This window comes from Cetorhinus maximus, chromosome 5 (genome assembly GCF_964194155.1).
Source record: "Cetorhinus maximus chromosome 5, sCetMax3.hap1.1, whole genome shotgun sequence".
In the NCBI taxonomy this organism is placed as follows: Eukaryota; Metazoa; Chordata; class Chondrichthyes; order Lamniformes; family Cetorhinidae; genus Cetorhinus; species Cetorhinus maximus.
The window spans coordinates 44,652,622-44,680,592 of NC_135883.1; positions in this window are offsets into that span (position 1 = coordinate 44,652,622).

The window sequence follows — 27,971 nt, forward strand, 5'->3', positions numbered from 1 at the left end:
TGCTGGAACTGTATAAAACGCTGGTTAGGCCACAGCTAGAGTTCTGCATGCAGTTCTGGAATCATCATTATAGGAAGGATGTGATTACACTAGAGAGAATGCAGAGAAGATTTACCAGGATGTTGCCTGGCCTGGAGAGTTTGTTATGAGGAGAGATTGGAGAGATTGGGGTTATTTTCCTTGGAGCAGAGGAAATTGAGGGGAGGGGGGACATGATTGAGGTGTATAAAATTATGAGGGGCATAGATAGACTAGACAGGAAGGAACTTTTGCCCTTCGTGGAGGGATCAATAACCAGGGGGCATAAATTTAAGGCAAGGAGAAGGAGGTTTAGAGGGGATGTGAGGAAGACTTTTTTCATGCAGAGGGTGGTGAGAATCTGGAACTCACTGCCCAAATGTTATGAGGCAAAAACCCTCATAACATTTAAGAAGTATTTGGATGTGCACTTGCAATGCCATGGCATACAAGACTATGGACATAGTTCTGGAAAATGGGATTAGAATAGTTAAGTATTTGTTTGACCGGTGCAGATTTGATGGGCTGAAATGCCTTTTTCTGTGCTGTAGACCTCTATGATTCTATCTCTTTGCATGCTGTCAGATCCCAATCACCTTCTGCTTATTCTGCACCCTCCAAAGCATATGGAAGCCCTTCAGAGCTGGAAGATGTGGACTAAGCCCTTGATTGCTTCTTGTGCTCAGCTCCCCTCTATAGACAATCTTTTCCTCTAAGTCTCTCTGACTGTTCCCAGCACCCTCCCCAAGCTCTAAACACTTCTTCCTGAACACTACCAGAACTTCCACAAGTGCCTGTTGAAATATATAAAATTCTAAAGGGGTTTGATAGGGTAGACATTGAGGCTTGGATCTTCACTATGAGGTGGGTAGTTCAAGTCTGGAAATGTCCTGGTTTGCTACACCCGACTTGACAGCAAGACCCCTGAATGGTGAGATCTTCACTCTAGGGGGGGCGCAGGTGCAAGATAGAGTTGAACCCACCAACCTTAGAAACAGACCTTCGGTGGTCACAGAGGTGGCTGAGTGCCGAGGGGAATGATTAAATGGCCTGTCTCAGTTCTCCAGGACTTTGTCCCAGTTGTATTACAGCTGTGCAGCCCTCTAACCCTTACCCCTGCACCCTCTCACCCCATGCCACCTCCAAGGCCACATGCCAATTTATGCCTCCCACCAATCCCCATGGCCCGTTATAACCCCCATGCCAACCCATGGCCCTTACATGCCCATTCACCCTGTATACACTCTGTACAGGACCAATGAGTCCTACGGTGATAACTGCACATATGAAACTGCTTTGAAAAACATATCCATTCACAGATTTTTTGAAAAACAAAACCTGGTGTTCCTACGACCCTAAGAAATGTCAATCAAACAGGTCATTAAAGTATCAATAGCAGAAGCTTTAATCACTTCACACCTCTTACACTTGTGCAAATAAACATTGAGACATTGACAAAAGAGATCACAGAAAAAAATATTATAACCACCTAAAGATATCAATCAAGAAAAGTCAACAGTTTTCTCCAGCTGTGAAAACAAAACATTCCATCGTGTTAATCCTTTTATGAATCTGGGTTCTCAGCCACTTGGCTGAGGAATGCGTGTGGGTCCTTAGCATATAGCATTACTAAAGGCCCTGGAAGCAGGTTTGGTGGAGGAGACAACAAGATACATTTTAAAAGTGATATGGAAACAGTCATTAGCTGGCAACCTTAATGTGTTCAAAATATTTTGGTCAAGAGAGCTAACCAATCTAAATGTGACAAGAAGCCATGGTGATTTCTACCACTGCCCTCCACACCCTCCCCTACCACTCCTTAGAATGGGCCACCCCATTATTTATTTAAATGCCTCAGCAAATGGGTCAACATCCAAGGTGGAAACAAAGAGGCAGAGGTGGGGTGGGTTTGGTTGGTAGCCCCACTGTTTCACCTCCAGTGATTGAATGAGACCATGGAAAACTTGCTGCCACACCATTAGGGGATTCTTTTGGCAATATCATGGGACATTAATTATATAATACATTTTGGCTTGCTCATTATAAAACTGCATTTCCTGACTCTGTGAACAGGTGACATCTGTAATCTAGGCATGTTGCACTGAAAGAGCTGACACCATTTAAACAAAGTTACTTTATAAATATTTCTGGACAAGCTTTACAGGCAACGACAGTGTATTTGCTCGGTGACACATTCAGTTCATTTCATCAGCTCTTGAACTAGATATTTTGCATTACTCACTCCATTGATTCTAGTTGCTGTGCAGATTGTCAGAAATAGCCAACCTCAAGTGTAATACTTCAAAATGAGGAACCTAAACATTGAACTGAACTTGTTTGAACAGGCTGGAGCTCTTTGCTCCAGAGAAGAGAGGTCTGAGAGGTGACCTGATAAAGGTCTTTGAACCTGCGAGGGAGTTTAATAGCGCAGATTTAAATGCGTTTCTATGCAGCGGCTGTAAATATAAGATGGTCATTAATAAATCTAATGGGGAATACAGGAGAAACTTCTTTACCCAGAGAGAGGTGAGAATGTGGGACTCGCAACGACACCGCATGATTGAGGTGAATAGAACAGATGAATATTGAAGGGGAAGCTAGATAAACATGAGGGAGAAAGGATTAGGATGGGGTTAGATGAAATAAGGTGAGAGCAGGTTCAATGGAGCATGAAAACCAGCACAGATCAGTTAAGCTAGCTGAATGGCCAACTTCTTGCAGTAAAATTCTATGTAATAGTATGCAGTGTCAAATTTAAGTGTCTCAGACATCAAGCACTTAAAGGACAAGTTCAGACTGTAGCATTGTCAACTTAAACATCAAAAACAATTTCAACAGGAACTTTTCCAACTACAAAAAAACCTGACCAGAACAATTAGAATGCACGCCCTATGTGCCTTGGCCCATCCTATGTGTTTCTATGAAGAATAATTCACCTCCTGACTCCCCAAAGCCAGTCCATCATCTACAAGGCACAAGTCAGGAGTGTGATGGAATACTCCCCACTTGCCTGGATGAGTGTGGCTCCAACATCAAGCTTGACACCATCCAGGACAAAGCAGCCCGCTTGATCGGCACATTATCCACCACCTTAAACACTCACTCCTCCACCACTGATGCACAGTAGCAGCACTGAGTACCATCTACAAGTTACACTCATCAAGCCTCCTTCAACTACACCTTTCAATTCACAATCCTTTGCCACCTAGAAGGATGGGCAGCAGATGCATGGCACATCACCTGCACGAACCCCCCCAAATCACACATCAGCCTGACTTGGATCTAGATCGCTGGCTCAGGCAGAAACCCAGAACTACCTCCCTGATATCGCTGTGGGTGTTCCTACAGCACATGGACTCCAGCAGTTCAAGGAGGGTCTCACTACCATCTTCTCAAGGGCAATTATGGATGAGTAACAAATGCCAGTGATGTCCAATTCCCATCAAAGAATTTTTTTAAAAAGCGTGCTAGTTGTTTGACTAGTATATGGATATCCTCCAAGGATGTTTGCAACAAGAAGTGACCAAGATAATTTATGTAATTGGGTAGTGCAAAATGGAATTGGTTTTGGCCTTTTAGAGGGGGGTAGGCATAGATTGTTCTGGAAGTTGGTAGGTGGGAAAGTGTGAGGCAGCTAAAGGTTTGAGAAGTGTGCAGAACAAATAAGGTATAAATTTTCGATGATTTATTCCCTGATCCCAGTCACACAGATAGCCATTGTTCAGAACTGGAAAAGAGCCAGAAATGATGAGACAGTCTCATTGTACCTCACTGCTTATTTCCATATAATGTACTATCTGATCTTTATGCCAAGCAAGAAGAATTCCGTCACCAGGGCCTGAGCAGCAACATGCACCAGAATGCCAAGATCAAAACTCGGCAGAAGTGCCAGCACAAATTCAGGTATTTCCTGAGAATTGGAAAGAGGTGTGGAAGGAAAGTTAGAGGGTGAGACAGCAAGCATTGTTTCTGTTAAGCTAGTAACGCTGGTTGATGAGAAGTTCAATGAATTATATAGTCTAATACAGCACAAAAGGAGGCCATTCGGCCCATTGTGTTTCTGATGGCTCTTTGAAAGAGCTATCCAATTTGTTCCATTCCTCTACCCTTTTCCCACATCCAGCCAATTTATTTCCTTCATCGGGTATTTATCCACTTCTCTATTAAAAAGTTACTATCAATTCTGCTTCCTCTACTCTTAATGACAGTGCATTCCAAATCACAAAAACTCACTGTCCTACAAAATCTCTCCTTCTCTTGCCTCTGGTTCCACTGCCAATTAACTTAAAGCTTTGTCCTCTGGTTACCAACCTGTGTGCCTCTGGAAATAGTTGCCTAAGGATACAGATTTGAATGGACCAGCTTTGTATAATACATTTTAAGACTTTTTTTTAAACCTGAAGGAATGTCACAGCTTCCCATTATTCTACAGGGTGGCAAATGCTAATTTTGACTTCTCTGCTGATTCTTGATTCAGCCAACAGGCCGCAGCAGAATAGAAGAGATCAGTTTAGGTTCTCCTGTCCTTAGGGGATGAAATATTTCAATTCCCAGTCCAGCTGAGAACCGACAACAATGATGATAATGCCACAGCTTGATCTAAAATTCCTGAGCTTTCCCTCCCACTCCCCGCATTTCCTGTGAGAATGAAGGAACTGGAACAAGTAGTTCTTGGGGAGCATCAATAAAAATTGTGATATCTCCCCTCTCGCATCCAGCAGAAGATTGAGTAGAATCAGAGTGAGCAACAATGAACATTTTATTTTTGAAGTGCACATAAAGAATTCTGAATTGCTGAAGTCAACTTAAAAGCAAAACTGACCTGAAAAACAAGAAATATGAACTATCAAGGATAAATTACTTTTCATTTTGCATATTTGTTTAAACTATTTAAGAGTAAGAGCAAACTTGATGTTGGATGGTCCTTTTATCCTCAGAACTTATGGGATGGATTGCCCTCAGGTACCTAGTAACTTTCTACATGTCTTCAAGAGGGAGTTGGACTGGATTTTGACTGGAGTAGAGAGCAAATCAAATATATCTGTCTTTCTATGTGACAATTAGTTTATGTGATCTCCTGGGCTGGTTCAGTTACTTGAGAAGGTCTTCAGGCAATTGTCCAGATTATTATTGGCTCTTTGTCTTCTCTGCTTTATTGCCGCTCAGGGGATTACATGGCTGTGGGGGAAGATGGGGTGAGGGCAGGAGGTTAGGGCAAAGGAAGAAATGTTTAGGCATCGTGATCTTGCAGCCATCATGGTCATAGAGTCATTATGGCACAAAACGAGGCCATTCACCCTGTTGTGGGGACTTCAAGCACCACTCCGCAGGCAGAGATGTGTACAATATCAAAATTTAGTCAAGCATATGCAGGGGAGAATTACTTAGCGAACTAAATGCTTCTCAAAGAATCAATGGTTATAGTAACCATATTTATACTTCCCCCTAATGTGAACATATTGTTCCAGCTAACCCAATTAATGACTGTATAATTCAATTACGATTAGCCCATTAACAATTGTAACATCAACAAGCAATTCATTGACCCATAATTGCCCCACACCACATCAAGTTCAGATGAACTCTGTAGAGCAGTCCATCAGTCCCATTCCCTGTAGCCGTGCAAGTTTATTCTACTCAAACATCCATCCAATTTCGTCTTGAAATCATTGATCATTCCTGCTTCCACCACTCTCATAGGCAGCAAGTTCCAGGTCATTAATACTTAGTGTAAAAAAGCTCTTCCTCACATCCCCCCCTAAATCTCTTGCCCAAATCCTTAGATCTGTATCCCCTAGTCCTTGTACCATCAGCTAATGGGAACAACTTTCCTCTTCTACCTTATCCAAACCTGTCACAATCTTGTACACTTCCATCAGATATCCTCAAACAGGCTTGATTGATCATTTCCTGTCCATCAATTATTACGATGGCAGATGATGGAATTTGAATTCAATGAAAAAAACCTGGAATTAAAAGTGATTAAAAGTAAAAGGATGACCATGAAACCATTGTCGATTGATGTAAATCCCATCTAGTTCGCTCATGTCCTTTAGGGAAGGAAATCTGTCGACCTTACCTGGTCTGGCCTACATGTGACTCCAGACACACAGCAATGTGGTTGACTCTTAAATGCCCTCTAAACAAGGGCAATTGGGGATGAGCAATAAATGCTGGCCTAGCCAACAATGCCCACATCCCAAGAACGAATTAAATTAAAAAAGGAATCCATACATTAAGCAGCAACAGCGACTGAGACACAGTAATGTTGTCTGTGGTACTGTGTGCGAGCATAAAATTTCCTGGAGGCCTGATGGTGCCATTAAGCAAGTCCAAGGAGTTGGTTGCTGGTTGAAAACCAAGGACAGAGTTGCAGGCCACGGTCCTGCACAAACAAGTTCTGCACAAGCAATAAAGCTTCCCGCTGATTGTCTTTGCAGATTATTTTGGATCACTAGAAAACACTGAGTAATCACAATAGCAGCTCTGATATTATGGCTGAAAACATTTCTGTCTACTCGTAAGCTAATGAAGTTGTAGTCATAATCTGCTACAAGACTTAGAAATGTCAAAAGCTATTACATTGACTTAATACTGAACTTTAACTCTTAAGCAACTAGCAGATCCAGAGAAGGAATAATCTCCCTTTGTCTGCTGGTTTCTTACTCTTAACTTCACTGCCCATATCAAGACATAGAAGTCGTTCTGCACAGAAGCAGGCCATTCAACCCATCGAGTGTGTGACGGCTCTTTTGAAGAGCAATTCAATTAATCCCATTCTCATGCTTTTTCCTTTATCCCTGCATTTTTTCTCTTTCAAGTTTTCACCTTGAATATCTAAATTAGCTATAAAGTCATTTAAAATTTATTTATTAGCTTTATTGGTTTTAATCCTAAAAAGAAACTCAACAGTTTTATTATTTTTTTTAATCCTGCAATTTTTCTGTCCTCTTTGTCATTCCTTTCCTACTTATTTTTAAAAATTCTTTCATTTGTGTTTTTTATTTTTGTAACTTATCTAGGTCAAACCAAACAAACATAACTCCAGGATTTAAGCACATACTCGAGACTGACACCTCAATGCAGTAGACAGGTGCATTGTTAGAAATAGTGTCCTTCAGGTGCCTCATTAAATAGGGAACATCGTCTTCCTGTTCATGGTACTGTCACACAGCAACAGTAAGATATGTAGCCCGTCATGCCCCTTCTGCCGTTCAGTTATATCATGGCCGATCTGTTTCTTAATCCATCTACCCACTTCAGTTCCGCAACCCTTCACATTCTTGCTGAACAAAAATCTGTCATACTCAGTTCAAAAAAGACCAGTGGGTTCTCCTGGTCTGTTGCCCAATAGTATTCTCTCAACAAGGCACCAACAAAAGCACAGACCATCTGGCTCTACATCTTCATCACTGCTTGTGGGACATTGCCATGTGCATAATAGATGTTGTCATGTTCCAGGATTCTTTGGCTGTATGTCCATGGAATGGATAAAAATGTGAGCCACTTTAAAACAAGTTTTGAGTTAAAGATTGCATTTCCCTACCTACCTCAGGACTGGATTGAATCAAAACTTCGACAATCGATTGTTAATATGGCAACCAGAAGCAGTTTTATTTTCCTCCCACTTCTAACATCACCCCCAGACAACAATCCACAAACAATTTCGGGATTTATATAGGAATATATAGCATGTACAGCACAGAAACAGGCCATTCAGCCCAACTAATATATGCTGGTGTTGATCCTTCACAAAAGTCTCCTCTCACTCCTCTTCATCTAACTCCACCAACATATCCTTCTATTTCTTCCTCCCCCATGTGTTTATCCAGCTTCCCCTTAAATGCATCTGTGCTATTCATCTCAACTATGTGGTAGTGAGCTCCAAATTCTAACCACTCTCTGGCTAAAAATGTTTCTTCTGAATTCTGTTTTGGATTTATAATTGATTACCCACCTTCTCAAGGGCAATTAGGGATGGGCAATAAATGTTGGCCTAGCCAGCGATGACCACATCCCGTGAATGAATTTTAAAATGCCCCTTGTTTTGTACTCTCCTATAATACATTTACTAAATTAAGTAAAAACCCTGCGTCCATAATACTGAACGTTTCAATTGCCCCTGACTAGAAACATTTTGGAATAAAGCAAAGTAAACATGCCAAGGAAGCCAGTCTGCTTTTTGGACACCATTTTATATGAAATCAGGTAGCAGAAGTCTACATAAGAACAATAGTTCTACCTTGAGCTGTAGCTCAGAGTGCAGAGAGTTTATTCTATTTAAGTAGATAACCAGCCAAAATGGAATAGTACCATATATTCTTTATTTTGTACACAAACCTATGCAATCATAAGTTGAACTACATGGCTCTGATTGTACCTATTACTCTGTACATTTCCCCATTAATGTGAAACAAATCAATTAGGAATCAAACTAAACTTTAACCTCCTCTAGTAATAAGTCAGTCAACCATCAGAAATTGAAGGTATGGAGATCAGTCCTGGCCTCATTGGAATTTTATTCTTACAGGCTAAGGTACCATGATTTTTCAAGGACAACGTGAATCAGTTGCCAAAGAAGTGAAAGTGATCAGATTACTTACGGGAGTGATTGATGCCACAGCACCCAAGATGGCAAACCTGAACTCAGAACACTGTCACGTTTACCCACATTACAGCAGGCACTGCATCAGATAGTTTGTGTGAAGTGCTTTAAGATGTTTTTACGTGACAGGATAAAAAAAAATTTTTTTCCCTCTTTTTCAACCCTAGAATGCTAATTAAGTCTCCCTGTCCTCTTCTGACTGCCCCAAACCTGTACCTTGCTTAATTGCTTCTCTTTCCTTTTTTCATACAGTCAATTCTAGAACTAAATCAGTTTCGAACAAAAGCAAGCTCTCGTTGGTTGTAAACCTGCCATTAAAGGCTGTTTTTCAAGCCAGTCAACCTACAGCCAAGCTTTAAATTAGACAATTAGACATGGCTATATCACCAACTCAACTAGGCTGATATTTATAAGAACAGACCAATACAAGCAGGAACTCAGCCAAACTGAATAAATTGTACACCAGCCTGACTAACTGTGCTCAGCCAAATAAAGTCACCTGTGTCACTGCAAAGAACCCAAGACTGTTCAAATTCTGGGCTGTGTTTTTTTAGTCCAAGAAATGTATTTTATTTTCATTTCAATGCTGGTTCTGACCTTTAGTTTAAAATCTGAAAGACCCTTGTGTATGAACAACTAGAGGATATTGGACTGAGAGGGATGCTCAAAAGATGGTTCAATTGCCTGGAAGATTTGATCATAATGAACCAGAAGTCAGGGACACAGAGGCTAAAAATGCGAAATACCAGTGGAGGAACTGCAGAAATACAATGCTTTCCATCCCCAGACATTGACAGGCAAGATTTAAACTGATGGCAATGACAACTGGAATTCAAGGCTCCACAATATTAAGTGTAAGGCTGAGTGCAATGTGCAAAAACTATTTGCCACATTGTCCTTGTTCCCTACTCCATAGATGCGTGAATTGTTGGGTCAATTAGTACTTTAATATTACTCACCACTATGGATCTGGCCAAAGCTGACTAACGGAGTAGGATAAATCAAATAATTCCTTTGCAATAGTCCACAGCATTTATTACTGCCAATCCTCAGCAATCAGAAATAATAAGATGGGCATTAAAAAGTCATTAAGTTAGGGAAGGATGAAGAGACCTCCCAGCAATAATATTAAAAAATAAATTCACAGTTGCATAAAAATTTTAACATGAATTTTTTTCATTTTCTCTGACCTCAGATAACGGCCTGGATTTCCGCTCTCGTGTCGGTTTGTGGGAGTTGGGGAATTTTTCTGGCTTCCTGCAACCACCTGAGGAAAAAGTGTCCCGAATAGTGGTATTTTCACTCCTGGGGTAGAAGAGGATGCGGGATGGAGTCAGACACAGATCAGAGGCTGCTTGATGCCAAGGTGGGCTGTTTAAAAGATCTGTCTGGGTTCTCTGGAACTTCGTTCAGTTGTTTGCTTAAATATTAGGCCCTCTAGCCTTCACCCCTGCCGTCCCACCCACTCATCATGCCCATACATGCAAACATTTGAAACAGATGAGAGCAGGATACTAAAGTGTTTCAAGTGATTCAACACGATCTGGTGGCGAATGGCTCAACCACTCGTCTGCCCATAGTCATTCATGGCTGCAGCCTTGGGCTTAAGGAAGTGGAGATAGGGACTGCATCCCGATAATTATTAAGGGTGAAAGAGAAAGTAATGATTTTACTGGGAAGTAGGGCATAAGAGGCAGAGGTGTGAGTGTGGCTGCTGGAATGTTGTGATGATTGGAAAGCCAAAGGCTAGAGAGTTGGAATTTTGAAAATGCAGTTACAAGTGAATTGAGGGATAATCTTTTTTCCCCCCAGGGTGAACACAGAAGAGGATAGGGTTGGGTTGAGGAAGGGGAATGTGTGTGATGCAATATGGGTGCAGAGAGAGGGAGCCTATCACGAAGCAGCAAAGTTATGTGAGATGGCAACTTCAATGGGGCCCCAGTGAATATCGGTTGAAGAGTTTACATGGAGGAAGAGATTTAGGGAGGAGAAGAAAACAGTGGACACAAAGGAGAGAGAGAACGTGGGGAGTTGAAATGGAGGTTGAAATCATGAAGGATGAGAAGGTTTTTGATGCTGAGGGAGGAAAGCAGTAGGATGAGAAGGTTTTTGATGCTGAGGGAGGAAAGCAGTAAAGATATCTTGGTGAGAACATTTTTATCATCCTTAGGTGGACAGTGGAAAACGAGGATTTGAATGACAGGTGAGAGGGATGTAACAAAGTGAGATGCTCAACTGAGGATAAAGTGCCAGAGGAGATCTAGTGATAAATATCACACCATCACCATGACTTTCTTGAGAGGGACAAGTGGTGGATTTGTAACCAGGTGGGGAGCTTCATTAAAGAAGAAGGTGCCATCGCCCCTCAACCAGCTTTCTGTTAAGGCCATGGTGTTGATGCAATCATCTGCAATAAGTTCATGGTTAGCAAGTGAATGGACATTCTAGAGAGATGCACAGAGAAGGGCTGATGAGAACTGACTCGCTGGCAGAGTTCACAGGGCCAGAACCAGCAAGTGTAAGTTGGACAGAAAATAGGTCAGCAAGCTTAGCCCCAGGTGAGTGCACTGGGTGGAGGGGGGAGGGAACATTCAGTTAAAGAGTGGGATGGGACAATTGGGGTTGCTGCTTGAAATGAAACACCACCAAGTGTTTCAATGGGCCCTTCGGAGGATGTCAGGAGAGGCACAGTGGGAAGCTGTAAGCTTAGTTCCTGAGTTAAACATGTGATGACGACAAGAGACCAGGAAGGTTGAGGAGTACTGAAGGGTTAGGGTAAGGAATTGGGAGGGCAGAGAGACAGAGTGGAGAAGTGAGAGGAGGAGTGATAGGAGAAGAGAAGTGTCTAGGGAGGAGTAAAGAGAAAAAAGTTTTTAAAAAAGAAAAAAAAAGTGGAAATCTTGTCTACCACAAGAGAATGACAATTGCAAATACTGCCATTCTATTAGCTGTGCACCTACCAACTTGCATCAATATAGCGCCTTTAATGTAGTAACACATCCCAAAATTGACAATGAGTCATATGCTAGATATTAGGATCAGTCAAGGCTTGGTCAAAGAAATAAGTTTTAAGGAACATCTTAAAGGAGGAAGGGGAAGTGAAGAGGTGAACATTTGGGGAGATAATTCTAGAGCTTGGGGCTAGGCAGCTGAAGGACAGGAAGCTAGGAAAAGATGCAGGGGTGGCTCTGTTAATTAATTATGGTATTAGTGCATTAGAGAGGAATGGCCTAACTTCAGGAAACCAGCATGCAAAAGCAGTTTGGGTTGAGATGAGAAACAATAAAGGCAAAAAGTCACTTGTGGGAGTGGTGTACAGACCCCCTAATTGTAACTACGCGGTAGGACAGAGTATAAAGAAAGAGATAACGGGAGCTTGTCGGAAAGGTACAGTGATAATCATGGGGGATTTTAATCTACAGACAGACTGGAAAAATCAGATGGGCAAAAGGAGCCTAGATGAGGAGTTCATAGAATGTTTTCAGGATAGTTTCTTAGAACAGCACATTCTGGACCCAACCAGAGAGAAGGCTATACGAGGCCTGGTATTGAGCAACGAGATAGGATTAGTTGATAACCCCATAGTTAAGGCACCGCTAGGTAGCAGCAGTTATAATGAGCCGTAACTTCCAAGCTCCCCAGCGTCGGAATTGGGGGGAACCCCAAAGATGCCCTGGGGAATCCCTCTGGGAAGTTCCCACTTAAGGGTTTGCACAGCGATTGCCCAGAAGTGCACACTTCCTCTGGACAATTGTGCTATGCTGGGAACCGTCCGAAAATACGATTTAAATTGCAAACTTCAGATGGTTCCGCCAGGGCTACAGCAATATTTACCCAGAAAAAATAAGAATTAAAACCTCTTTAAACTATTGTAAACACCCAAACCAACCCCCAAGGCACTCCCTCCCCTCCACATTCCGCACCCCCGACCCCTCCACGGGACTCCCCCCACACCCCCGACCCCTCCAACAAGGATTCTCCCTCCAGCCCCTAACCCTCTGTGGGCCCGCATCTCCCCATCCATACCTCCGATCATCCTTGTGAGCACGAGTTGACACCTGCCAACCTCTGACACACCCCCGACCTCCCCCCCTTTAACCCATCCCCACCACAACCCCACCCCTGACCTCTGACGCCACCACCCGCATCCCCAACCCGAAACTCTGCCCTCCAATCCCCCCCACGCCACCACCCGCATCCCCAACTTGAAACTCTGCCCTCCAATCCCCCCCACGCGCCTCAAATCCTATCCACTTACCTTACACACTTTCCTTATCCCTGACCTGACACTGGACCCTTTAAACTTATCTGCTTTATGGCAGTTGGTGTTGTAAAAAAAGGGGTGGCCTCCTTGAATCCGCTAGAGCTGCACTTCACTGGGGCCTGCGAGGAATCTTTCGCTGCAGGACCCAAGCAGCTCTAGCAATCAAAAGCGTCAGCATAATTTTCAAGGTCAAATAAATATGTATTTATTCCTTCTAATTCCTGCAGGCCATCTCTTTCCGATGCTAGTTGGAAGTTACGGTCCAATATGATTGAACTTTACAATCAGTTTGAGGGAGAGAAGAGTGGGTCCAGGACCAGTATTTTAAACTTAAATAAGGGCAATTTTGAGGGCATAAAAGCAGAGCTGGCGAGAGTGAACTGGCAAATGAGATTAAGGGATAGGTCCATAGCAATGCAGTGGCAGACTTTTAAAGGGATATTTCAGAATACACAGAACAGATACATTCCAATGAGAAAGAAGACTTCCAAGGAGAGAACCCACCATGCATGGTTAACTATAAAAAGTTGAAGACAGTATCAAACTTAAAGAAGAAGCATTTAATTTCACAAAGATGGGTGGCAGGTCAGAAGTTTGGACAGAATATAAAAGAACAACAAGGGAAGACAAAAAGATTAATAAGGAGGGAAAAATTAGAGTACAAGAGAGAGCTAGCTGGAAATATAAAGACAGATAGTAAGAGTTTCTATAGATATTTAAATAAGAAAAGAATTAACTTGGTCCCATAGAAAGTGAGTCTGGGGAATTAATAATGGAAAGTAAGGAGATGGCAGATCAATTGAACAGGCATTTTGTATCAGTCTTCACCAAGAGGATATGAGTAACATCCCAGAAATAGCAGTAAATCAGGAAATGGAAGGGAGGGAGGATCTCAGAAAAATTACAATCACCAGGGAAGTGGTATTAAGCAAATTGTTGGGGCATGCAGGCTGACAAATCCCCAGGTTCAGATGGACTTCACCCTAAGGTCTTGAAAGAAATCGCTAGTGAGATAGTTGATGCATTGGTTTTAATTTTCCAAAATGCCCTAGATTCAGGAAGGTTCCAATAGATTGGAAAATAACAAATGTAACTCCTTTATTCAAAAACGGAAAGAGACAGAAAGCAGTAAACTACAGACCAGTTAGCTACACATCTGCCATAGGGAAAATGTTAGAAGCTATTATTAAAGATGTTATAACGGGGCACTTAGATAAATTCAAGGCAAACACGTGTAGTCAACATGGTTTTGTAAAAGGTAAATCATGTTTTACCAATTTATTGGAGTTCTTTGAAGGAGTCACATGTGCTGTGGATAACGGGGAACCGGTGGATGTACTGTACTTATATTTCAAGAAGGCATTTGATAAGTTGCCACATAAAAGCTTATTGCAGAAAATAAAAACTCATGGTGTAGGGGGTAACATATGGGCATGGATAGAAGATTGGCCAGCCAACAGGAAAGCGAGGGTAGTCATAAATGAGTCTTTTTCTGGTTGGCAGGATGAGACAAGTGGTGTACCACAGATATCAATGCTGGGGCCTCAACATTTTACTATTGATATAAATGACTTGAGTGAAGGGACCGAAGGAATGGTTCCTAAATTTGCTGATGACACAAAAATAAGTAGGAAAGTAAGTTGTGAAAAGGAAGCAAGGAAGCACAAAGTGACATAGGTAGGTTAAGTGAGAGGGCAAAGACCTGGTACATGGAGTAAAATCACAGAATTTTAACGGCCATTCGGCCCAGCGTGTTGGCACCGGCTCTCCAAATGACATTATGACCTAGTGCCATTGCCCTGTCTTTTTCCCATACCCTTGCACATTGTCTCTATTCAAATAATCATCAAATTCCCTCGAATTCCTCAATTGAACCTGCCGCCACCACACTTCCAGGCAGTGCATCCCAGATCTGAACCAATTGATTGTGAGAAAAAGTCTTTTCTCACATCACATTTGCTTCTTTTGCCAATCACTTTAAATCTGTGCCCCCTCATTCTTGATCCTTCTATGAGTGGGAGCAGCTTCTCCCTATCTACTCTGTCCAGCTCCCTCCTGATTTTGAGCATCTCCATCAAATCTCTTCTTAGCCTCCTTCTCTCTAAGAAGAACAGTCCCAACCTCTCCAGTCTATCCTCATAGCTGAAGTTTCTCATCCCTGGAACCATTCTTGTAAACCTCTTCTGCACTCTCTCCAATGTGTTCACGTTCTTCTATAACGTGGCGTCCAGAACTGTAATGTTCCAGCTGAGGTCTAATGAGTGCCTTATATAAATTCAGCATAACCTCCCTATTCTTTTACTCTATGTCCCTATTAATAAAGCCCAGGATATTTTATGCTTTATTAACTGTTCTCTCCACCTGTCCTTCCACATTCAATGATCTATGCACATGTACACCCAAGTCTTTCTGCTCTTGCACCCCTTTCAAAATTTCACCTCTTATTTTATACTGTCTGTCCATGTTCTTCCTACCAAAATGCATCACCTCACACTTCTCCGCATTGAACTTCATCTGCCACCTATCTGCCCACTCCACCAACTTGTCTATGTCCTTTTGAAGTTCTACACTGTCCTCCTCGCAGCTCACGACACTCCCAAGCTTCGTATCATCTGCAAACTTTGAAACTGTCCCCTGCACACTAAGATCTAGATCATTAATATAGCAAGTGTCCCAATACCAACCCCTGGGGGACTCCACTACAAATGTTCTTCCAGCCTGAAAAATATTCATTGACCAATACTCTCTGCCTCCTATTTTTTGACCAATTTTGTATCCACGTTGCTACTGTGCCTTTTATTCCATGAGCAAATACTTTTCTCTCAAAACTGTTTATGTAGCAGTGTCAAATGCCTTTTGAAAGTCCATGTACATCACATCAACAGCATCATCCTCATTGACCTTCTCTGTTACCTCTTCAAAATACTCCAGCAAGTTAGTTAAACATAATTTCCCCTTTAGAAATCCATGCTGGCTCTTCTTTACCAACCCATATTTTTCCACGTGACTACTAATTCCATCCCGAATAATTGTTTCTAGAATCTTGCCCACCACTGAAGTTAAACTAACTGGTCTGTATTGTTGGGCTTATCCTTACAACCTTTTTTGAACAAGGGTATAATGTTTGTGGGAATGTGAGAAAATGTGAAATTGTTCATTTTGGCAGGAAAAGTGAATAAAAAAGCATATAATCAAAATGGTGAAATATTGCAGAGCTCAGATTCAGAGGGATCTGGGTGTCCTAGTGCATGAATCACAAAAGGCTAGTATGCAGGTACAGCAAGTAATTAGGAAAGCGAATAGAATGTTATCATTTATTGCAGGAGGAATTGAAAACAAAAGTAGGGAGGTTATGCTTCAGTTGTACCGGACACTGGTGAGACCACATCTGGAGTACAGTGTACAAGTCTCCTTAGTTAAGGAAAGGTGTAAATGCATTAGCAGTTAAGAGAAGGTTTACTAGGTTAATACCAGGAATGGGCAGGTTGTCTTATGAGGAAAGGTTGGACAGGTTAGGCTTGTATCCACTGGAATTTAGAAGATTAAGAGGTGACTTGATCAAACCTTTTAAGCTCCTGAGGGGTCTTGACAGGGTGGATGTAGAGAGGATTGTTTTCTCTTGTGGGAGTATCTAGAACTAGGGGGTCACTGTTTAAAAATAAGGGGTCACTCATTTAAGACAGATGAGGAGAATTTTTTTCAGAGGGTTGTAAATCTTTGGAATTCTCTTCCTGAAAATGCGGTGGAAGCAGGGTCTTTGAATATTTTTATGGCAGAGCTAGATAGATTCTTGATTAACAAGGGGGTGAAAGGTTATTGTATGTAGGTGGGAGGTTACAATCAGATCAGTCATGATCTTATCGAATGGCAGAGCAGGCTTGACGGACTGAGTGGCCTACTCCTGCTTCTAGTTTGTATGTTATCTAAGTTACGGCCACTGGTGGAGCAATTAAAATTGGGTATGCTTAAGAGGATAGAAATGGAGGAGCACAGATATCTCAGAGGATTGTAAAGCTAGAAAAAGTTACGGAGATAGGGAGGTGCAAAGCTAAGGAAGGACTTGAAAACACGGAAGAGAATTTTAAAATTAAGGGATTACTGAACTGAGAGTCAGGGGAGGTCAGCGAGCACAAGGGTAATCCAGTGTCAGGACCAAACAGGCTACAGAGACATTCAGAATTAACAGTCTCTTACAGAGGGAGATGGAAATATCTTTGCATTCTGTGCTGAACTGGCAGAACTGGAGAAAACATTCTAGCTGTGTGTATTTATATTCCTTTGAACCTGCAGTTTCTTGACATGCTGTCAGAACTAGTCTTAAAACTTATAAGCTTGGACAGCACTTAAAACCACTGAGGCTTCTAACAGAGAGACTGAGGTCTCAAATTTGCAACTTAAATACCTCTTGTCTCAGCAAGAATGACATCAAGACAATGGGCTCTCCTCCCCACAAGGGACAGGCAGCCATTCTATACTAAATACCTTGGTATTACGTCTCATGCACCACTGTCCAGTGCCTTCCCACTTCTATCCAGTCATTCCATGGCAATGTCTCCAAGCATGTGGTGCTGTGGAGTCTGCTGGTGACCTTCAGAAATGGACATGTCACTTCTCACCCACTGAGTGTGTAACAAAGGTAAATACAAAGTAATTAGATATTTCATCTAATTATAAAAGTTGTAAACATGTAAATAATGCGAGCACTAGCAATCAACTGCTGATTGAGCCATTACAAAAGAAATCTGTTCGAGATGATCAGCCATATTCAGATCCTTTCTTATAGGCAGAGTTGCATACAATAGAAAATTCAAACCCTTTTTCGCTATGTTCCACTGGTGATGAGTTTCTCCAGCATTCAATGTGCTGTTTATATATGAGCTATTTAAAAAAAACAGCAAAAGCAAAGTACTTCAGGACTTAAGTGCTTAACTACAATTGTTTTTTTTAAAAATCACCAGCAACAAGATAGATATATCAGCAGAATTACCTCTAATATATCATAGCTAATTTGCAAATAAACAGCAGTCAGCCCTTTAATGAACAAATTGATCTGGTACTTCACTTTTTGCTTCCTTAAATTAATTTCAATTTGTAGTCACATTTTGAGTGCAGCTAGTACATACCTGAAAAGGATCTAAATATTGCAATATCACAGCAGATCCAGGGTAGCCAGCAATGTTACTGAAATACCAATTCCTGACGAGTGGGAGTACAGTCCATGCTGTAAGATGTGATCAGTAATTTCACAACCCAAAGGTTCAATAGTTCACATTTCAGATAATCCATCCCCTGCCAGACAACACCGCCCCACCCCCACCCCCGCACCCCATAACCCTCCCCCAGCCCCCAAAGAAAGGAAAGTCTCACAATATGAAATGGCATTGAACCTTTAGCAGTACGGCCTGACCTTTCAAGATTTGTTAGAAGATGCGCAAGGAGACATATTCCCCCATTGAATAAGCAAAGGATGTCATCTGTGACAGTGAGTTTAATCGCCTTCCTGCATACAGCAGCTGCAGCCACCAGTTGGATAAATATCATTGTTTAGGATTTGTGCTGTCAGCTGAAGTAGACAGGCCATTTACCTTTTACATGAGAATTATAAAAGGAGGCAAAGGATAAAAGCAGTGCAACTTATTTTTTTTTCGCAAAGCTGAAATCTGCAGCGGCCCATGTTCATCAGGGAAAGGGACTCGAGGACATTCTTGCATGCAAAATGCAAGCAGAAGTATAACCTGCTCGAGTATGACTCCTAGCTGTGTTCTTAATTACTAAAGTTCTTAGCTTTCAGGCTGTGTTGGGAATTCTGCCTTGAAATCCTCTTTCGCTGCATTGACTTATTTGTGGTGCAAATGAGAAAATAATAGCCAGTTCTAGTCAATCTAAACTACTGTATCTTCCAGGCTGTCAAGGTCTGTTGTGTGTCACAGAGCAATCTATAGATTCTTGACTGGCTCTGTGTTCTGCAATGCTCCTATCAAGCAATCTTGTGACTTTTGGTAGTTCAGCACTTAGTGTCTTATGTAAAATCTATAAACCTATTGGCAATGTTTCAGGAATTTATAGACCTTTAAAGACTTAATACCTGCAGCCGGTTATTTATTTCAAATCAAAAATCTGTCTTTTTGAAGTAAAAATGCAACAGGAAATAAGCTCTCTCGAATGCACTCTTTATTACCAACAAACAGGTAGGCGTGCAACAACAACAATCTGCATTTATACAGCATCTTTAACAGCAAAACACCCCAAGGCACTTTGCAGGACCATTACCAAACAAAAATTTGACACTGAGCTAGAGAACGAGATATTAGGACAGCAGTGGATTTTCCAATGATGATACACAATATGGCTGACATACAAGCTGGATAACTACGGAGAATATAGTAGGAGTAGGCCATCTGAACTTCTGAGGTTGCACTGCCATTCAATAAGATCATGGCTGATCTTCTGCCTCAGTTCCACTTAACTGCCCTAGCCCCATATCACTTGTTATGGCCACACGAGGTGGGGTAAAAATGACTTCCCTATCTTACCACTCCAAGTCTGACTGGAACAGGGTTTTTGTGAAGTTGTAAGGATGGAGATATTTACTCAATGCCTGTGCTTAACCATTCACATGCTGGCTGTAAAGAAACTAGTCTGGCAGGCTTTCTTGAGTTTAAAACACAAAGGGTACATTTTTCTTGAGCTAATAACCCACCCAGGCAATGATATAAAAATCGTTTAAAAAGGTAAACCCGTGTCTCGACCTTCAGAACATACTCATACACAAGCATGAAGAATTACAAGTTATAATGTAGGTAGTTACTTTATTAGCCAAATTAAAGTTCAATGCTGAAAGGTTAAAAAAAAAATTGTGTTCCTTTTTTGTGGCTATGGCAGATTTTTCTCCACAGTGGTCTTGAGATTTCAGGAGTTGAAGCCCATATAAAACTGCAATTGCCAAAGACAATTTATTTTTGAAATGTAATCCATCTTTTCTAGAAGTCGATGATTTTTGCACCCGAGGTTCCTTTCAATGGAAATTCACTACCTCCATGCTGGATTTTTAAACTGGGATAGAGAAAGGGTGTCAACTTTAGAGAGAAGAGAAGGGAGCTTGTTACTATTTCATTCGTAGCTTTTCCAGACTACTGTTTTAGCAGCTTACATCTTGTAATAAAAGAGATTTCAAAAATGGTTATTCTACTCACATGATCTCCCTCCCCAGAATGATTTCAGAAGGTGTTTTCTTAGCTGATATCTGGACAGATCATGGATTTTGTTGCATGACCGAGCTGATTAGATTCTGTAATATCCTAGCCATTAACTCCTGAATATTCATTATCCATTTTGATGAGATAGGAAGAACATCTTTCCATGTAGCTATTGTCCTAGTAGACTGTCTGCACTTGAGAGGTAATCTTATAGAAATGAAAATGTGAGGCACAGTACAGTTTTCAATAAATCTTTTGAAGTAGTTCTTGACATCAGCAGGTGTGAAATTCCATGAGGATGTTGTGGCATGTATGAACTGTCTCCTGTTTTGGTCAGTGGTCAGGGACAGGAGGGTATGACTGCTGGCGAGGCAGGTAAGAGAAACAGGAAGGTATAAGTGGAGGGGCCTCAGCCACTGTAATTGCCCAACAGGTTCAAGGTGCTTGCAACCTGTATGGAGAGAGTGGGGACTGCAGGGTGGATGGGTGAACTGACCATGGCACCATGGTACAGGAAGCCACTCAAGCGGGCAAGCTACCAGGAATGTAGTGGTAGTAGGGACCAAGACAGTGAGGGGATAGACACAATTCTCTGCAGCTATGAGCTGTGTTGCCTGCCTGGTGCCAGGGTTTGGGACATCTTCTCTGGGCTGGAGAACAACTCGCAGTGGGAGGGGGAGAATCCACTGGCTGTGGTCCACATAGGCACCAACAACATAAGTAGGACTAGGAAGGAGGTTCTGCTTAGAGACTAAGAGCAGCTAGGGGCTAAGTTAAAAACCAAAACTCAAAAGATAATAACCTGGATTATTACCTGAGCTATGAGAAAATTGGCGTAGGGTAAATGAGATCAGAGAGTTAAACGCGTGGCTCAAAGTTTAGTGCGGGAGAAATGGGTTTTGATTCCTGGGGCACTAAATCAGTACTGAGGAAAGTGGGAGATGTATCATTGGGATGGTCTTCACCTCAACCATGCTGGGATCACTGCACTGTTGAGTCATATAACCATGGCAGTAGAGAGGGCTTTAAAGTAAATAGTGGGGGGTGAGGGAAGATGTGATAAACTAAACAGAGAGGAGAAGGTAAGAGAGCAGGACAGCAATAAAGGAAATGGTTATCAGAGTGTGGTGGGAAGGGACAGAGTGGACAAACATAAGAGTGCACCAACAGTTACGGCTAGAGACTGTGAAAACAATAAGACAAAATTAGAGACACTCTATTTAAATGCATGCAGCACCCGCAACAAGGTAGATGAATTGATGACACAAATAGAAGTAAACAGATATGACCGAATTGCCACCACAGAGACATGGCTGCAGGGTGACCAAGGCTGGGAACTGAAAGTTCATGGGTATTTGGCATTCAGAAAGGATAGGCAAAAAGTAAACGGAGGTGGTGTCACAATGGTAGTAAATGATTGGATCAGTACATTAGTGATAGAGGATCTTAGAAAGCAAGATCAAGATGTAGAATCAGCTTGGGTGGAGCTAAGAAAAGCAAGGAGCAGCAAACTTTGATAGGAGTTGCTTATAGGCCACCAAATAATGGTGGTAATGTAGGGCATGGTATAAATCAGGAAATTAGAGGTGCACTTAACAAGGGTAACACAGTGATCATGGAGGACTTCAATCTACATATAGACTGGGTAAACATAATTAGCATTAATGTTGGGGGAGGACAAATTCTTGGAATGTGTACATTATGGATTTCTAGAACAGTATGTTAAGGAACCAGCAAGAGAACAAGCTATTTATTGTGCAATAGGAAGGGCTAATTAATAATCACATTGTAAAGGAGCCTTTAGGGAAGAGTGACAATAATATGATAGAATTTTACACGAAGTTTGAAAGTGATGTAGTTCAATCTAAAACTAGGGACTTTAATCCAAATAAAGGAAACGACAAAGGTATGTGGGGCAAGTTGGCTGAGGTAGATTGGGGAAACTACATTCAAAGGTGTGACGGCACACAGGCAATGGATAGCATTTAAAGAATTGGTACATGGCTTGCAACAAATTTACATTCCTTTAAGGCACAAAAAGCTATCCAAAAATGATTAACAATAGAAGTTAAAGATTCTATTCAAGCAAAGGAATCAATGAAAGAGGCATAAAAAGTTGCCCAAAAAATATCATTAAGCCTGAGGATTGAGAGCATTTTAAAATTCAGCAAAGGAGGACCAATAAATTGGTAAAGGAAGAGAAAATAGAAAATGATAGGAACATAAAAACAGACTATGAAAGTTTCTATAGGTATGTAAAAAGGAAAAGATTAGCAAAGACATATGTTGGCCCATTACAAACAGAGAATGGAGAATTTATAAGGGGAATAAGGAAGTGGCAGAGAAGCTAAACAAGTATTTTGTTTCTGTCTTCATCGAGGAAGATACAAAAAAATGTCCCTGAAATATTGGGGAGCCAAGGCACTAGTGTGATTGAGGATTTGAGAGAAATTAGTATTAGTAAAAAACTGGTGCTGGCAAAATTAATGGGACTGAAAGCTGATAAATCCCCTGCACCTGATGATCTACATCCCAGAGTGTTAAAAGTGGTGGCCATAGAGATAGTGGATGCATTGGTGCTCATCTTTCAAAATTCTCTCGATTCGGGAACAATGTCTGCAGACTGAAACGTAGCAAATGTAACGCCACTGTTTAAGAAAGGAGGGAGAGAGAAAATGGGGAACTACGGACCTATTAGTCTGACATCAGTAGTAAGGAAAATGCTAGAATCTATTATAAAATGTGATAACTGGGCATTTAGGAAATAATAGAAACATAGAAAATAGGAGCAGGAGTAGGCCAGTTGGTCCTTCGAGCCTGCTCCGCCATTTATTATGATCAAGGCTGACCATCCAATTCAATAGCCTGCTCCCACTTTCTCCCCATATCCTTTGATCCCTTTCGCCCCAAGGGCTATATCTAACTCCTTCTTGAAAACATACAATGTTTTGGCCTCAACTACTTTCTGGTCACAGGCTAACTACTCTCTGGGTGAAGAAATTTCTCCTCATCTGAGTCCTAAATGGTCTACCCCATATCCTCAGACTGTGACCCCTGGTTCTGGACTCCCCCACCATCAGGAACATCCTTCCTGCATCTACCCTGTCTTGTCCTGTTAGAATTTTATAGGTTTCTAAGAGATCCCCCCTCATTCTTCTGAGCTCCAGCGAATATAATCCTACCCGACTCGATCTCTCCTCATATGTCAGTCGCACCATCCCAGGAATCAGTCTGGTAAACCTTCGCTGCACTCCCTCTATAGCAAGAACATCCTTCCTCAGATAAGGAGACCAAAATTGCACACAATATTCCAGGTGCAGTCTCACCAAGGCCCTGTACAATTGCAGCAAGACATCCCTGCTCCTTACTTGAATCCTCTCGCTATGAAGGCCAACATACCATTTGCCTTCTTTACCACCTGCTGCACCTGCATGCTTACCTTCAGTGATTGGTGTATGAGGACACCCAGGTCTCGTTGCACATTCCCCTCTCTCAATTCAGATAATAATCTGCCTTCCTGTTTTTGCTACCAAAGTGGATAACCTCACATTTATCCACATTATATTGCACCTGCCATGCATTTGCCCACTCAGCTTGTTCAAATCACACTGAAGCATCTCTGCATCCTCCTCACAGCTCACCCTCCCACCCAGCTTTGTGTCGTCTGCAAATTTGGAGATATTTCGTTCCCTCATCTAAATCATTAATATATATCGTGAATAGCTGGGGTCCCAGCATTGATCCCTACGGTACCCCACTAGTCACTGCCTGCCATTCGGAAAAAGACTAATTTATTCCTACTCTTTGCTTCCTGTCTGCCAACCAGTTTTCTATCCATCTCAATACACTACCCCCAATCCCATGCACTTTAATTTTACACACTAATCTATTGTGTGGGACTTTGTCGAAAGCCTTCTGAAACCACATCCACTGGCTCCCCCTCATCAACTCTACTGTTATACATACTCAAAAAATTCTAGTAGATTTGTCAAGAATGATTTCCCTTTTGTAAATCCATGCTGATTCTGCCACTGTTTTCCAAGTGCTCATCTATTAAATCTTTTATAATGGACTCTAGAATTGGTGTGATTGGGCAGTCAACATAGATTTATGAAAGGGAAATCATGTTCGACAAGCCTGTTGGAGTTTGAGGGTGTCACAAGCAGATTAGATAAGGAGGAACCAGTGGATGTGGTGTATTTGGATTTTCAGAAGGCTTCTGATAAGGTCCCACACAAGAGGTTCATAAACAAAATTACAGCACATGGGATTGGGGTTAATATACTGCCATGGTTAACGGACAGAAAACTGAGAGTAGAGACAAACGGATCATTCTCTGGTTGGCAGATTAGTGGTGTACCACAAGGATCAGTGCTTGGGGCCCCAGCTATTCACAATCTATATCAATGATTTGGACAGGGGACCGAATGCAATATTTCTAAGCTTACTGATGGCACAAAACTTAGTGGGAATGTGAGTTGTAAGGAGGATCAAAGAGGCTTCAAGGGAATTTAGACAGGCTGAGTGGGTGGCCAAGGACATGGCAGGTGGAATAACCTGTGGAAAAATATAAAGTTATTCACTTTGGTAGGAAAAACAGTAATGTAGAGTGTTTCTTAAATGGCGAGAGGTTGGGAAGTGTTGATGTCCAAAGGGACCTGGGTGTTCTTGTTCATGAGTCACTAAAAGCCGGCATGCAGTTGCAGCAAGCAATTAGGAAGGGAAATGCAATGTTGGCCTTTATTGCAAGGGGATGAGAGTACAAGAGTAAAGATGTCTTGCAGTAATTGTATACAGCCTTGGTGAGACCGCACCTGGAGTATTATGTACAGTTTTGGTCTCCTCATCTAAGGAAGGATATGCTTGCCATAGAGGAATTGCAACAAAGTTTCACCAGACTGATCCCTGGGATGGCAGGATTGTCCAATGAGGAGAGATTGAGGAAAACAGGGCTTGTAGTCTCCAGAGTTTAGAAGAATGAGAGATGAAGTGTACAAAATTTTTATAGGACTTGATAGGGTAGATGCAGGAAGGACATTTCCCCTGGTTGCTGGGAGTGGGGGGAGGGGTGGTGACTAGAAGCAGGGGTCACATAATCAGAATAAGGGATAGGCCATTTATGATGGAGATGAAGAGGAATTTGTTCATTCAGAGGGTGGTAAATGTTTGGAATTTGCTGTGAAGGCTCAGTCATTGATTATGTTCAAAGCAGTTTTCTAGATACCAATGATATCAAGGGATATGGGGATAGTGCAAGATGGTGGCATTTAGGTAGAAGATCATCATGATCTAGATAAATGGTGAAGCAGATTCAAGGAGCTGAATGGCCTACTCAGGGTCCTATGTAGTTCACGTTGGAACTTTCCAGAAACTGGTCAACTTGCAATACCAGATGTCAGGTGACTTGTGGTAGTCATCCTAAGTCAGTGTCTATTCTTGCTTTATTTGACAAGCTCTTTTTAAACCGTTCAATATATGTTTGATCGCCGATGAAATTACAGATCGATATCACTCATGCACAAGTCACATCATCGTGACACACATGATTCATTTGTTGTTCAAAATCCACCTAGCTCAGCCTCGAATATATGCAATGAATGAGCCTCTGCATGTCTCTGTGGTAGAGATCTCCAAAGATTCACAACCATTTAGCTGGGGGAATTTCTCCTCACCTCAGTCCTAAGTGGCAGACCTCTTATTCTGAGATTGTGATCTCTAATTCCGGAATCCCCAGCCAGCATTTTCTCAGCATCTACCCCGCCAAGCTCCTTAAGAATCCGATATGTTTCAATGAGATCAACACTCATTCCTCTAAACGTTAGGGAATGTTGGCTAACGCCTACTCAATGTCTCCTCATAGGATAATCCACACATCCCAGGAATCAGTCTAACACACCTTCATTTTACTACATCTAAGGCAAAAATATCCTTCCCGGGGAAAGGATACACAAAGTACACAAAAGGCCCCATACAATTGCAAAAAGGCTTCTATACTTTTATGCTCCAGTCCATTTTTAACAATGTTGAGCCATTCTATTCTGCTTTTCTATTAACAAGGCAGATAATGTCAAATGTTCCCCAATATGGGGGGTGGGTGGGTGTGCAGGGGGGTGGATCTTATGGAACCCACAATAAAATCAGGGAAAAATCTGTGTAAGCTGAGGCTCACACCATCCTGTGGTGGGTTATTACTTCTAATACTTTTGCATGCCATGAATACTCATTAGCGTAAAACATTTTATAATTACATCCTACCTTCACGGTAAAGTCAGCAGTGCTCGAGAATTTCGTGGCATGCAGTTCACGTTCATTTAAAGGTCGGGTGTAATTGTTGGCTTTCTGCAGGTGTGCCTGAGGTCAGCGGTTTTCCTTGTTAAACTCTGCTGCACAAGGGAGGGAGCAGGGAAATGGCAGCTTGCATGGAGGCTCAGGACCGGAAAGGGTGAGGCAGGGATGAGAGGGAGGGCAATGAGTGCAGTGAGGTCAGAGGCATGGAGGAGTGGGAGAGGGATCACAGGGAGGACAGAGGGTGGCTTCGGGGGCATGGAGGAGTGAATTGGAATTGGCCTGACATCCTTGGTATGGTTTGGGGGTGGGGGCGCAGTGGGGAAGGTCAGTACTCTCCAAATGTGTCCATCTCAGGGTGTTGGTTGGTAGAGTCCTTACCGGGCTTTGAGTTCACCGACAGCATTTTAGTCATCCCCGCTGAAAGCGTTCGTGGATAATGTCCTTCACAATGCAGAGAAGGGAGGGCCAGCTGAGTGTGCAAGTTCACTCATGTCCCACAGAGTGGTGAGTACAGCACTGGACTCTAACATGAACATTCAATAAAAAGTGAACAAAAAACACAACATTGTTTCTTCCACAATAAAGGAAATGTCCCTAACTCCCCTCTAACTATCAATGTGCGCCAATCATGAGGTGTGCCAGTACATTTAACTCTCTGACTAAATTAGTCTCAACAGATAATGATGGTGCACACATGAATAGAGTAAAACTAATGTAATGTGAAACATTTACAAGTGAAATTTAAATTTGAAAAGACACCCATGCCACCTTTGTGCTTTCAATACGTCTTATGTTAATGGCAATGGAGTTGGGCAGGAAAATTGTAGCTGTGAAAATGAACAAAAAAAAAAGAGAACATTGGTTACAAATGCTGAAAGATTTGTCAAACATAATTTCCCTTTCATACATCCATGTTGACTGCCTGTTCATACTCTGATTTTCTAAGCGCCCTGTTACCTCGTCCCGAATAATTGATTCTAATATTTTCCTTACTACTGGTGTCACACTAACTGCCTTTCAGTTCCCTGTTTTCTCACTCCCTCCTTTCTTAAATTGCTAGGTGGCATTTCCCACTTTCTAATTTGAGAGAACCATTCTAAAATCTAGGGAATTCTTGACGATCCCAACCAACGCATCTTCTATGGTTCACAGCAGTATGTTTTGGGAAACTAGGAGACACTTGACGGTGTGTACAGAACTGAGTCTATTGTGATGACCTTTGATGCCGAAGCAGTAACAGTAAGGACAATTTGTAATTACTTCAAAATGTTTTGGGAAACTGTAATTGTTTTTTTAAAAAATTGAAAAGGACATTGAAGAGTTTGTATCAATTGTAAAAGGATCAATTGTAAATTTTCTTGAATAAGAAATATTGGTCCATGTGACCTGGCAACCCTCAACCTGGAAGGAGCACCAACAGAAAGGAAGCTAAAATATGGAAGCCATGTGGCCAGACATAAAGTTCTGTAGCAGGGGAAGAACAGAAAAGGGACATTTCTAAGGAGCTGTGGGTGTGTAATACAGTTAAAAAGGACAAAACGTTGAAGACAAGACTAGAGCAGAGATTGTGAATTGGACAATTTTACTGCTGTGACTAAGA